This window comes from Pinus tabuliformis, chromosome 9 (assembly GCF_031772625.1).
Source record: "Pinus tabuliformis cultivar Carrire ecotype Pingquan chromosome 9, CPIR1, whole genome shotgun sequence".
NCBI lineage: Eukaryota > Viridiplantae > Streptophyta > Pinopsida > Pinales > Pinaceae > Pinus > Pinus tabuliformis.
The window spans coordinates 1,703,842,365-1,703,855,946 of NC_142307.1; the positions used below are offsets into that span (position 1 = coordinate 1,703,842,365).

Consider the following 13,582-nt stretch of genomic DNA (forward strand, 5'->3'; position numbering starts at 1 on the left):
TTAGAGACACACACACACAGATTGAGGAAATCGATTTTCCGAGGTGAGAAGTTCTCAAGAGGAAAATCGATTGGGGAGATCTTGCAGTGGAGGGGCAGTGCGAATCCGGGAGAAGGAAATTCCGGAGAGTACAAGGCAGGGAGAGGACAGAAAGACGTCCAGAGGAGGGTTGACACTGGCCTATGCAGAGGCAGCTCAATCAGTGAGGAGAAGTTGAGTTTCTGCTGCGGGAATTTAAAGTTCAGTTGCCAGAAGCCAGGGTGTGAGTCTAGAGGCAGGAAAGTCGATTTCTCAGCCAGCAGAGGATCCAGAGCAAAGAGGCAATGTAATACCCAGGAGGGGTGACGCAGAAGCTGCCCAGGGTGACGCAGTTTGACGCAGAGGCCATCAAAAGGTGACGCAAAGCCTCCAGAGATGAAGGATCAGTCATTGATTCTCCAGTGACAAGGTGAGATCATTTCACCAGTCTTTTGTCCAGTATTTTCTCTGTAAAGGATTGCTAGTTGAGCATCCTAGATTTGTACTCAAAATTTTCTCCTGCATAATAATAAACCCTCAGAGCTGTTGCACCAGTTTTCCCACATTGGGTTTTTCCGGGGACTATTTTGTCCAAAAATAACTATGTCCTATGTATCTTGTTCTTTGCTCAGTTTTTTGTTTCATGTATTCAAATTTTAAAGAAGTGTATGTTGCAAAAGTAATTTGCTTCAGTATTCAGAGAATAACTTGATAATGTATATTAAAATCAAGTAGGTGAAGTAGATTCAAATTTGTTGCAGTAGGGGTTCCTTGAGGATTAGGAATTTTCACATGGTATCAGAGCATTGATTTTGAAACAAGAAGAGCAGATCCAGCGCTGAGCAGAGAGGCCAATAGCTGCATTTGGCAGCAATTCGAATCCCCTTGAAGGGATTGCACAGTCCTTGCCGGGAAGTAGAGATTCCGAGGAAATCTCTCTCTGAGAGAGTCGACAGAGAGGTACGATTTTCAGCTCATGAATTTGCAGACGCGGAGGGAGTGACGCAGAGCCTCAACGCAGTGCTTGAAGGGCGTAGTTTCTGCCAAAGCAGAAATCCGCCAGAAAAGAGCGAAGACACATACAAGGGTAATTTTCTCCTCAAAGAACTTTTTGCCAAAAAGTTTGAATTTCTCACTTGCTGGGCAGCTGAGCAATGACTAGAGGAGTCAGTTCGACAATTGGGTAAGATGGCATCGCATGGGCTCAGATATTAGGACAGGTTTGAAGGAGCTTCCAACTATGTCATATGGAAGACCAAAATCTTAGTTGTTCTAGAGGAATACTATCTCGAAGCCTGCGTCAAGAGTGTTGTGGTTGTTCCCGCTGACAATGAACAAAAGAAGAAGTACAAGGCCGAGCAGGGGAAGGTGAAGAGGTTTATACTCGATGGAGTTTGAGATCATGTGGTCTCACACTTGCAGGGCAAAGATACAGCACGAGAGTGGTGGGAAGTTTTGTCTTCACTATATGAAGGCTCTTCCGAAGAGCGGAAGATGTATTTAGAACAGAAGTTGCAGCAGACATTGATGCAGAAGGGAGAAGGAGTTAACTCCTATCTTCAACGTCTTCAGGACACCAGAGACCAGCTTGCTGCAATGGGGTCCACTCCTCAGTCTACCGCGATGGTAAGGACAGCCCTAAATGGAGTCTCGAATGAATGGCAAGTCTTCGTCCAAAGTATATTGGGCAGGGAAAGACTACCTTCATGGGAGGAGATGTGGGCAACCCTTCAACAGGAGGAATTAAGGAGGGACCTGGTAAAGGTCAACCTCAATGGCAGCAGTGGGAGTGGCACGAAGACCAAGGAGGAGGAGGAGAACGCAACTCTAGCATCAAAGGGACAACAGAAACAAAAGCGAAAGGAGGACATTTCGAAGGTGAAATGTTTCAGATGTGGCGAGTGTTGATTTTTAGTAGCATCGAATGTGCTCTAGCCATGAAAATTGGTGGAGAGGCTAAGGCACATGAGATCTCCAAGGCCCACAAATCATTTGGGGAAATTCCACTCGGATGGAGAGATATTAAAATAATTAATATTTTTAATGAGACCCTAAATCTAAACTTAGGAAAATTAAAATATTAATGTGTATTAATATAATATGGGTGAGAAAGTTCTAAATAACAAGGATCAAGTCAAATCTAATCTTAGTCATTGATTAGGGACTTAATCTCAGCCGTTGAATCGTCAACAGGAAAAGTATAAGAGGAGGCTTGAGGGTCAGTTGGAGATACACCAAGTTGATCAAGAATTCGATTTTCTGGGGTAGGGTTTGCTGAGAAATCGAGTTAGTGATCTATTGCAGCGAGGGGTAGTTTGGCAGAAGGTCGAGAATACATAGCAGAGAGGCAGAGAGAGTGTCGGAGAGACAGCGCAGAGCCTTGGAAGGTTGACGCAGAGGCAACCAGGACTGACGCAAAGGACGTAGAGGGCCAAGAGGCTAACGCAAGCAGCGCAGAGGGCTGCAGAGCTGACATTGCGCTAAAGAGGCAGCGCTGAGGAATTTTCGTGGGGCAGACTGAGAGCTGGTTAGCTGATGCAAAGCCGTAGAGGGTGACGTAGTTCCTGAGGGTAGCTTGGAGCAGCGTTCGTTGTCCAACTAAGGGAGCAGTCGAAGTCACTGTGAGGCTATTCATCCGGTTGCTGATTAGCCGGAATATCTGTCTCCGAAGAAAGGTACTTCTGCCAAGGAAAATCTCTAAAGGGTGAGCCATTTCTGGCACCCTAGTTGTATTCAGAAAACTGCATAATAATAAAACCCTCATCTGCTGCACCAGTTTTCCTGCATTGGGTTTTTCCGGGACGATTGTCCAAAAATAACAGTGTCCTTGCATTGTCTCAGTTTATTTCAGTTGTTGATATGTATATGTGTGAAGGCTACATTTGTGTTTATTTCAGTGTTTATATTGATAATTAACTTGTTAATTGAAAGAACAAGTAGGAGATAATAAACCAGATAATGCAGTATGGATTTCTGATGTGTCAGACTTAGAAATTTCCACATGGTATCAGAGCATTGCAGATCAAAGGAGGACTAAAGACACCAGCAGAAATCTGAAATTTGCAGCAGACGCAGCTGTCCCGAGAGACAGTGTTGTTCTTGAGCAGAATCAACAAGAAAAGAAGTGACGCAGAGCCTGCATCATCATTTCAAGCCAAGGAAAGGGCCAGCGCAGAGGCAGAGAGAGGCAGAAGAGGCTCACGAAGAGCCACATCATCATGCTCAACCAGGTAAGATTGACACAGATGGCTGAAGGGGCAAATTCAGCCTTTGCCGGGATTGCGCAAACCCTGAAAGGCTCAATTTCTTCAGTTGTCGGGGCTTGGGAAGCTGTGGGCAGATTATGATTTGAGGAGATGGTGGGGCGATGTTTTGGTCAAAGCAGAATAGTATCTAAGGAGATGGAACCAAGGTAGAGGGAATCACTACCTCGACGGATTTCTAGCCAAGGAATCCAGATCCGTGTTGCAGCGGCAAAGGAGGATTGGAGAGGAGTAGTTCGATAGTTGGCAGGAGGATTTCCAGGAGGGAAGTCAAGACTCAAAGGGAGTCTAGAAGAGGAGTAGAGATGGCAGTCAATGGATTGAGGGATCAGGACAGATTGGACGGAGCTTCCAATTTTGTCATCTGGAAGGCCAGGATCTTGGCAATCCTGGACAAACATCACATCAAGGACTTTGCCTTGAAAACCGTAGTTGTCCCAGTTGATCCGAATGCTAATGAGAAGTATGAGGAGGTCGAGGCGAAGGCAAAATGCTTGATCCTAGACGGGGTCAAAGATCATGTCATACCACATATTGCTAAGAAGAACACAACAAGGGAGATGTGGGAGGCGCTGACCACCTTATACTAGGGCTCTTCCGTGCAGCGGAAGATGCTATTGGAGAATCAGCTGCGGTCATATCAGATGCAAAAGGGAGAGAAGATAGATCCATTCCTTCTCAGGTTGCAGGAAAATTGCGACCAGCTTACTTCTGTGGGGTCTACATTGGATCCAGAGTTTATGGTCAGGATTGCCCTGAATGCAATCTCCAAAGAATGGGAGACATTTGTCCAAAGTATTTTGGGCAAGGCTACTCTTTCCAATTGGGAGGAGATGTGGGCAGCTCTTCGCCAGGAAGAGATCAGGAGGATGACCAAGGCGAGGAGTAGTGGCAAGGGAGGTCGAATCAAGAAAGAGGAGGAGGAGGATGCAGCTCTATCATCTATGGGACAGCAAGGAAAGAGAAAGAAAAAGGACATCTCCAAGGTTAAGTGCTTCCATTGTGGGGAGCTGGGACATTATGCATCCCAGTGTCCCAGGAAGAAAAACAAGGGAGAGGCTTTCAATTCAAAGGGAGCTCGAGCTAAGGCGGAGAAAGAGGTCGAGACTGATGACGATTGTGCCATGAGTGATCATGCACCTCTAGAGAAGAGGTGGGGTGACATCAAGTTGTAGTCAAGAGGACTACATACTAGGGGCAGGATCCTTGAGGTGCCCAAACTCTTGGATCACATCCAGGTACGAGAGCCCTTAACGACAGTAACATGATGACAGGTGTTGGGTTGAGCAAAGTGTAGTGGAGCAGCAAGGCAATGCTTGAGTGCAGAAATCTGAGGCAGCACACTAGAGGTTGCAGCAGTGCGAGAGGCACATAGGTGTATGCAGTAGCGCAGTGGCAGCAGAGGGAGCACAGGATAGCAGCAGAGGCAGCTTTAGCATCACAAGGCTTCGAAGACAATTACATACTTCTCGGTAACTGGGTTGCAGTGCAGCAGTCAGTAGTGGCAGTGTTAGGGGCAGCATGGGCAACATGTTGAGAGGGAGCTGTAGTATAGATGTAGCAGTGGCAGTGGCTATGTCATGGGCAACAGTACAGAAAGCAGCAGTGCACGGATGTGAGGCAGCAAGCGAAGCATCAGCACAAGTACCGATGCGGAATATCATTGTGATGTTTCTATAGTGAAGCATCGTTAGAGCACATTCCTCGCTAAGAGGGAGCGTTGATTTTTGGTAGCATCAGATGTGCTCTAGCCATGAAAATTGGTGGAGAGGCTAAGGCACATGAGATCTCCAAGGCCCATAAATCGTTTGGGGAAATTCCACCCGAATGGAGAGATATTAAAATAATTAATATTTTTAATGAGACCCTAAGTCTAAACTTAGGAAAATTAAAATATTAATGTGTATTAATATAATATGGGTGAGAAAGTTCTAAATAACGAGGATCAAGCCAAATCTAATCTTAGCCGTTGATTAGGGACTTAATCTCGGCTGTTGAATCGTCAACAGGAAAAGTATAAGAGGAGGCTTGAGGGTCAGTTGGAGATACACCAAGTTGATCAAGAATTCGATTTTCTAGGGCAGGGTTTGCTGAGAAATCGAGTTAGTGATCTGTTGCAGCAAGGGGCAGTTCGGCAAAAGGCCGAGAATACATAGCAGAGAGGCAGAGAGAGTGTCGGAGAGACAACGCAGAGCCTTGGAAGGCTGACGCAAAGGCAGCCAAGACTGACATAGAGGTTGAGGAGGCCAGCGCAGAAGACGCAGAGGGCTAAGAGGCTGACGCAAAGGGCGAAGAGGTTGATGTAGAGGCAGCAGAGGCTAACGCAGGAAGCGCAGAGGGCTACAGAGCTGAGGAATTTTCATGTGGTAGACCGAGAGTTTGTTAAATGACGCAGAGCCGTAGAGGGTGACACAGTCTCTGGAGAGTGACGCAGTTCCTGAGGGTAGCCTGGAGCATCTATGGTTGTCCAACTGAGGGAGCAGTCAAAGTCACTGTGAGGCTATTCATCCGGTTGTTGATTAACCAAAATATCTGTCTCCGAAGAAAGGTACTTCTGCCAGGGAAAATCTCTGAAGGGTGAGCCATTTCTGGCACCCTAGTTGTATTCAGAAAACTGCATAATAATAAAACCTCATCTGCTGCACCGATTTTCTCGCATTGGGTTTTTCCGGGAACGATTGTCCAAAAATAACGGTGTCCCTTGTGTTATGTTAATTTTAGGTATGTCCTATGCTAGAGAAATTTATTTCAATTTTCACAGTTAGCTCAATATTTTTTCCAGATTTGCAATCACATCAGCATTAAAGTAAACTGCAGATAGAACATAAATATAAATCGCAGAAGACAAGCCAAGACAAGAGGACACAAGATGTGGCGCTAGCCAGGGACAAACCCCAATATGGGGAAATCCTTGATCAATTCTTCTTATATGTTCTTCAATAGTTGAGCAAAGAGAGAGAGAGATAGTACGTTTACAACAGAAGTCAACACTTTGACTTATCTAGATAAGAGCATAGATCATCTCTAAGAAGATGATACATGAGATTAGTTGAAGACATGCTACTTCAACTAATTCTCCAAGGTGACTCCTTCACCTATCGTTGTGCTTCATTTCGTCATCATGCCACACCTCACCGCACTGCACCATGCTGCACCCTTCATCACTAAGCTACATCTCATCACGCTTCATTAATCACGACTATACCCATCACTGTATTGCATTATGTGCCATTTTTGCACCATGTTGCCATCCTGACCTATGTGTTGGTTGCACCTTGCTTACTTGTTGTCCCTTGCTTGCTTGTTGTCCCTAGCATGCTTGTTGTACTTAGCATGCTTGTTTTGCACGCTAGTTGTCCCTTGCATGCTAGCTGTAACATTGCATGCTTGGTGTATTTGCTAGTAAGTACCATACAACTATCCCAAAGTTAGTTAGTTGTCCCTTGCATGCTGCTCTCCTTCGGAGACAGACGCTCCAGCTGTTTCGGCAGTTCTGGCAGTTCCGGCTGTTCCCGGCAGTTCCGACAGTTCCGGTTGTTCCCGGCAATTCTGGCAGTTCTGGCAATTCTGGCTTTTCCGGCAGTTCCGGCATTTCCGACTTTTCCGGCTTTTCCAGCTTTTCTGGTAGTTCTGTCTTTTCCGGCAGGTCCAATGTTTCCGGCAATTCCGGCTTTTCCGGCAGTTCCAGCTTCAGTTCCAACTTTTCCGGGAGTTCCGGCTTTTCCGGCAGTTCTGGCAGTTCTGGCTTTTCCGGCAGTTCCGGCTTTTCCGGCAGTTCCGGCCTTTCCAACTTTTCCGACAGTTCCGGATTTTCTGGCAGTTCCGACTTTTACGGCTTTTCCGGCAGTTCCGGCTTTTCCGGCAGTTCCGGCTTTTCCGGCAGTTCCGGCTTTTCCGGCAGTTCCAGCGTTCTACCCTCTGGACCAGGGCAACGTTATTCCTTAAGATCTCTCCTCCTACTAAAACCCAAAGACAAGTAGAGTGAGGAAGAGCCCAAGTGTGTTGAAATGACTTTAAGGCCACCTCTATTTATACTAAAACGTTGAGCACATGCGGGGTTTATTTGGTTGCTGGCCGAGCTTGACAAATTGCCTTATAACGCAAATAAATTCATAACTCCATGAATACTTATCGGAATCGGATGATCTTTAGATCAATCCTACACCTCTCGATGAGAGGGATCCAAGAAAAATATCAGCCGCCATAAATAAGATGACCCACATGGAGTTTCGCCCTAGTTGCCAATTTTAACACTCCTTCTCAACTAGGGAGAACTCCATCCGTTGATCCATATGTCCGACTGTACTATCTCTGCCATCAGTGCCCTGCACTGCTCTACTGAGCTCTGCTCTGCTCTACTGAACCATGAAGAAGAAGAATTGATCGAGAATGTCTCATACCATTCTCTACTGACCCGAAGTCAGTTTCATCTGAAGAGAGTGTCACATCACTCTTACTGACCCGAAGTCAGTTTTATTGATCCCAAATCAATATCACAAGAGAGTGTCTCAAACCACTCATACTGATCCCAGATCAATGGAGGTCATCCTAGCATAGGGAATACGGTAGATACAACGATGCATCCATCGATAGAACTACTATGGTCCCTATCCTCATTTCCCTGCTCATTGATCAGATGAGAGGTACTTCCCATGAGTCCCAGACTGCATGGGTAGGATGCCTCGATAGGAGAACAAATCATCCTGTCCACCGGAGAACGAATCATCTTGTCAGTGGATGCCACAAAGAACGAATCATCCTGGCCCACAATCGCCACGGAGAACGAATCATCGTGGCCCACAGGAGAACAAATCATCCTGTTCCACAGTCGCCACGGAGAACGAATCATCGTGGCCCACAGGAGAACGAATCATCCTGTTCCACAGTCGCCACAAAGAACGAATCGTCCTGACCCACAGGAGAACGAATCATCCTGTTCCACAGTCGCCACAGAGAACGAATCATCCTGGCCCACAGGAGAACGAATCATCCTGTTCCACAGTCGCCACAGAGAACGAATCATCCTGGCCCACAGGAGAACGAATCATCCTGTTCCACAGTCGCCACAGAGAACGAATCCTATTCCATAGTGCACCACCAGGGGAGGGTGAGTCGCCCTGTGGTCGTATGTTGCTCCAGTAAGTACCCCAAGCCCCCCAGAGCTCCCAGAGCTCAATGCATGCAACATGCAAGACCCTTATAAGAAGGTCTCTCAACGACTCCAAGTCGTTCGGGAAAGTTACAGATTTGACCTTTCCCCGGGGCTTTGACAAAAAATGTCTGCAACCTGTACATCAGTCTCAATGTGATGGAGCCTCCTCGCTCATCGACTTACCATATCCCAGATAAGGCAGTATTTGATGTCTATCTGTTGGAGCAATCATTGAATACAGGATTCCTCAATAATCGAATCCCACCTCTGGTTGTCACAGAGAATCACAGTGGTATTCATCATGTGTACAAACAACTCACTTAAGAGCTTCTGCAACCATGCAGCTTCACACGAGATCATACTCGTAGCTGTGTATTCAGTCTCGACGGTGCTTATAGCAACCGATTTCTGCTTCCTGCTCATCCATGATATCGAAGCAGAATCCAAAGAGAACTAGCACTGAGAAGTGCTCTAGTGATCCTCCACACTACCTGCCCACTCAGCATTCGAATAATCATGCAGTTTCATATTTCCGGTAGTGTATCTCAATCCATGAGAGATTGTGCCCCGAAGATATCTCAGAAGATTCTTGGCACCAATCCAGTGAGGCTCAACCAAATATGAGCTCACCATGCTAACTGCAAAACATATGTCTGGACGGAAGTTCACCAAGAACATCAACGCGAATGAGTTTATGAAACTCAGAGGCATTTCCCAAATCTGGTCCGACATCACTACCATATAACTTCTGAAAGTTAATATCCTCGAGGTAGTCACAGGCTTGCAGTTTATCATTCCACATTCGGAATCCAACTCCCTCTTACTTCTGCAAATGAGAGGGTCTGCACCTGTCAGAAATAGGTCGTCCTCATAAGGTGCCGGTATGAGAGGTCTATCATCCACAACCTTCGGGTAATGGTTTGGATCGGTTTCACTCCTAGTGAATCTCAGCTTCATCTGACAGCTATCAATCCTCTCATACTATGCCCGGGGAGTTTTGCTTCAAGCCATAGAGGGCTTTCTTCCACCTGTATACATGAGATTCCCAATCATGAATCTCAAACTCCTCGGGTTGTTCCAAACCTGTGGACCTACTACATGAGGGGAATGGTCCCCTTGTAAGATTTTCCTTTGGTACATCTCAGACATGTACTTTCATGCTCTTTTTGAATTCAGGCATCCCTGTCACCATCTGACTCACAGACCTTCGGTGCTATGTGTCAATGGGCATGGTCCCCAGTGGACTTCCTGCAACTTGATACAACCCTGAACTCAAAAACATCTTTGAAAATTCTATTTTCAAACACGTATCTTTCCATCGATGAGTGCCACCCTGAAACCTTTGACTTCCATTGCTGAAATGGACACCAGGTTCTTCTTGCGATCAGGTACATAAAAGAGATTCTGTAAATGAATTGAGTTACCATCATTCAATTGAGGGATAACATTCCCTACACCCCTTCCAGGATAGGTGGCATCGGCACCAAGTATAATCCCACAATTGTTTCCATCTCTACCAAATTAGAGGGTGCACCCATCTATCCGATGAAGTGCCTTGAAGCACTACAATCAATAAGCCAGATTCCCAAAGAATCTGAAGGAGAGGGCCAACACAAGATAACGCTTCTTTATCTTATCATAAACAACATTTGATTCTTCATACCTGGGGTTCCTTGCTTTCTTTGAAGAGTCGACCATTTCCTTGATGACCTGCATTACTGTCATTCCTTTGATCATTGAAGATGTCCCTGGAATGATTGTTATCTTCATCAAGAGATGTGTCTCTGCCATTCGAACACTCCTTCGCATAATGGCCGAACTTATTGCAACCAAGGCATCCGTCTTTCCTTCCACCCTTAGATCCGAACTTCCCAATGAAGTAATCTTTAGGTAGGCCATCAGAAACTTCCGTTGCACTATTCTGATAATATTCTTTGCTTCGACTTCACCCTCGATGAATTTGAAGAGGGATGAGGAATCCACTGATCCTTTTGTACTTTCCCAACTGTCTTCGGTGATTGCTCTTTCACTCTTGCTTGGGCATTGTCTTCACCTCAACTCTGATACCATGTTAATTTTAGGTATGTTCTATGCTAGAGCAATTTATTTCAATTTTCACAGTTAGCTCAATATCTTTTCCAAATTAGCAATCACATCAGCATTAAATTAAACTGCAGATAGAACATAAATATAAATCACAGAAGACAAGCCAAGACAAGAGGACACAAGATGTGGCGCTAGCCAGAGACAAACCCCAATGTGGGGAAACCCTTGATCAATTCTTCTTATATGTTCTTCAATAGTTCAGCAGAGAGAGAGAGAGATAGTACGTTTACAACAGAAGTCAACACTTTGACTTATCTAGATAAGAGCATAGATCATCTCTAAGAAGATGATACATGAGATTAGTTGAAGACATGCTGCTTCAACTAATTCTCCAAGGTGACTCCTTCAACTATCGTTGTGTTGCATTTCATCATCATGCTGCACCTCACCGCGCTGCACCCATCATCACTATGTTGCATCTCATCACACTTCATTAATCACGACTGTACCCATCACTGTACTGCATTATGTGCCATTGCTGCACCATGTTTCCATCCTGACTTATGTGTTGGTTGCACCTTGCTTGCTTGTTGTCCCTTGCTTGCTTGTTGTCCCTAGCATGCTTGTTGTACTTAGCATGCTTGTTGTTGCATGCTAGTTGTCCCTTGCATGCTAGCTGTAACATTGCATGCTTGGTGTATTTGCTGCTAAGTACCATACAACTGTTCCAATGTTAGTTAGTTGTCCCTTGCATGTTGCTCTCCTTCGGAGACAGATGCTCCGGCTGTTTCGGCAGTTCTGGCAGTTCCGGCTATTCTCGGCAGTTCTAGCAGTTCCGATTGTTCCTGGCAATTCCGGCAGTCCCGACAGTTCCGGCTTTTCCGGCAGTTCCGGCTTTTCCGGCATTTCCGGCAGTTCCGGCTTTTCCGACATTTCCGGCGTTTCCGGCTTTTCTGGTAGTTCGGTCTTTTCCGGCAGTTCCGGCTTTTCAGGCAGTTCCGGCTTTTCCGGCAGTTCTGGCTTTTCCGACAGTTCCGGATTTTCCGACAGTTCCGGCAGTTCCAGCTTTTCCGGCAGTTCCGGCGTTTCCGGCAATTCCGACAGTTCCGGCTTTTCCGGCAGTTCTAACAGTTCCGACTTTTCCGGCAGTTCAGACTTTCTGCCCTCTGGATCAGGGCAACATTATTCCTTAGGATCTCTCCTCCTACTAAAACCCAAAGACAAGTAGAGAGAGGAAGAGATCCCAAGTGTGTTGAAATGACTTGAAGGCCACCTCTATTTATACTAAAATGTTGAGCACATGCGGGGTTTATTTGGTTGCTGGCCGACCTTGACGAATTGTCTTATAACGCAAATAAATTCATAACTCTATGAATACTTATCGAAATCGGATGATCTTTAGATCAATCCTACACCTCTCGATGAGAGGGATCCAAGAAAAATATCAGCTGCCATAAATAAGATGACCCGCATGGAGTTTGGCCCTAGTTGCCAATTTTAACATGTTGTCACAATTTATTTCAGTTGTTAATATGTATATGTGTGAAGGTTGCATTTGTGTTTATTTCAGTGTTTATATTGATAATTAACTTGTTAATTGAAAGAACAAGTAGGAGATAATAAACCAGATAATGCAGTAGGGATTTTCTGATGTGTCAGACTTAGAAATTTCCACAGCGAGATGGGCCACTTTGCATCCCAGTGTCCTTTGAAACAAAAGGATAAGGATGAGAAACATGATCTTAAGGTTGCTCCAGCAAAGATTGACGAAGAGGAGTTTGCCATGAGTGTCCACGCATCTCTAGGCGGGAGGTGGGGCGATATTGAGCTGTAGTCAGGAGGACTACATGTGGGGAGGATCATTGAGGAGTCCACCTCTTGGATCAATTCCTTGCGACGGGAGCCCAAGATTCAGCAGTAGCGAGATGGACTTAGTGTCAGAGGATGCAAAGGATTGTTTGGAGAGACAGATGCAATAGCCGGAGACCAGAGACTAATCAACGCAGAGCAAGGTTGGCAGCAGTGCAGTTGGCACAGTGCAGAAGTCATCAGCAGCGCAGAAGATTCAGAGGGTCAGAGAACAGTAGCGGCCAGATTCCAACATTCATGATATTATGCTGAAGACAGTTCAGTTCAGTAATTTTTGGATGTTTTTCAGTTGTTTCTCTCAGCAACTGAGTTCCAATACGAACGCAGTGTTAGCAGTGGCAATGCTACCAGCTGCAGCATTTGAGAGGGAGTTGTAGTACAGATGCAGCAGTGGCAGTGGCAATGTCATGGGCAGCAGTACAATAGCAACAACAGCACAGTTTTGGTGGCAGCAACAGTGCGGAAAGAAAATGCTTCAGAAGCAGAGCAACATGCAGTTGGACATTCTTTCCTCGCTAAGAGGGAGTGTTAGTTTTTGGTAGCATCGGATGTGCTCTATCCTTTAAAATTGGAGAGGCTAAAGCGCATGAGTTCTAAAGAACCCAGAAACCGTTTGGTGAAATTCCACCCGGATTGTATTTATTAAAATAATTAATATTTTTAATGGAGTTTCTAAGTCTAAACTTGGGAAAATTAAAATATTTATGGATATTAATCAAAATATGGGTGAGAATGATCTACAAGGCGGATCAAGTCATGTTTTAATCTTAGTCGTTGATTAGAGACTTATTCTCGGCCGTTGAAGTCTCAACGAGAAAAGTATAAGAAGGAGGCTTGGGGTTCATTTAGAGACACACATGGAGAGATTGAGGAAATCGATTTTCTGAGGTAAGAAGTTCTCAGGAGGAAAATAGAATGGGGAGATCTTGCAGCGAAGGGGCAGTGAGAATTCGGGAGAAGGAATTTCCAGAGAGTACAAGGCAGAGAGAGGACAGAAAGAAGTCCAAAGGAGGGTTGACGTTGGCCTACATAGTGCTGACGCAGAGGCAGCGCAGTCAGTGAGTGGAAGTCAAGTTTCTGTTGAGGGATTTCGAAGTTCAGTTGTCGGAAGCCAAGGTGTGATTGTGGAGGCAGGAAAGCCAATTTCTCAGCCAGCAGAGGATCCAGAGCAAAGAGGCAGCGTAATACCCAAGAGGGGTGACGCAGAAGCTACCCATGGTGATGCAATTTGACG

At 45.6% G+C, this 13,582-nt stretch overlaps 1 protein-coding gene across 1 annotated transcript in view; it reads right to left on the bottom strand.

Moving 5' to 3' along the window:
• The window catches only part of LOC149155453 (cell division protein FtsZ homolog 2-2, chloroplastic-like), a 488,563-nt gene that overhangs the window by 426,101 nt on the left and 48,880 nt on the right, over window positions 1–13,582 (bottom strand). The window lies entirely within an intron of this gene.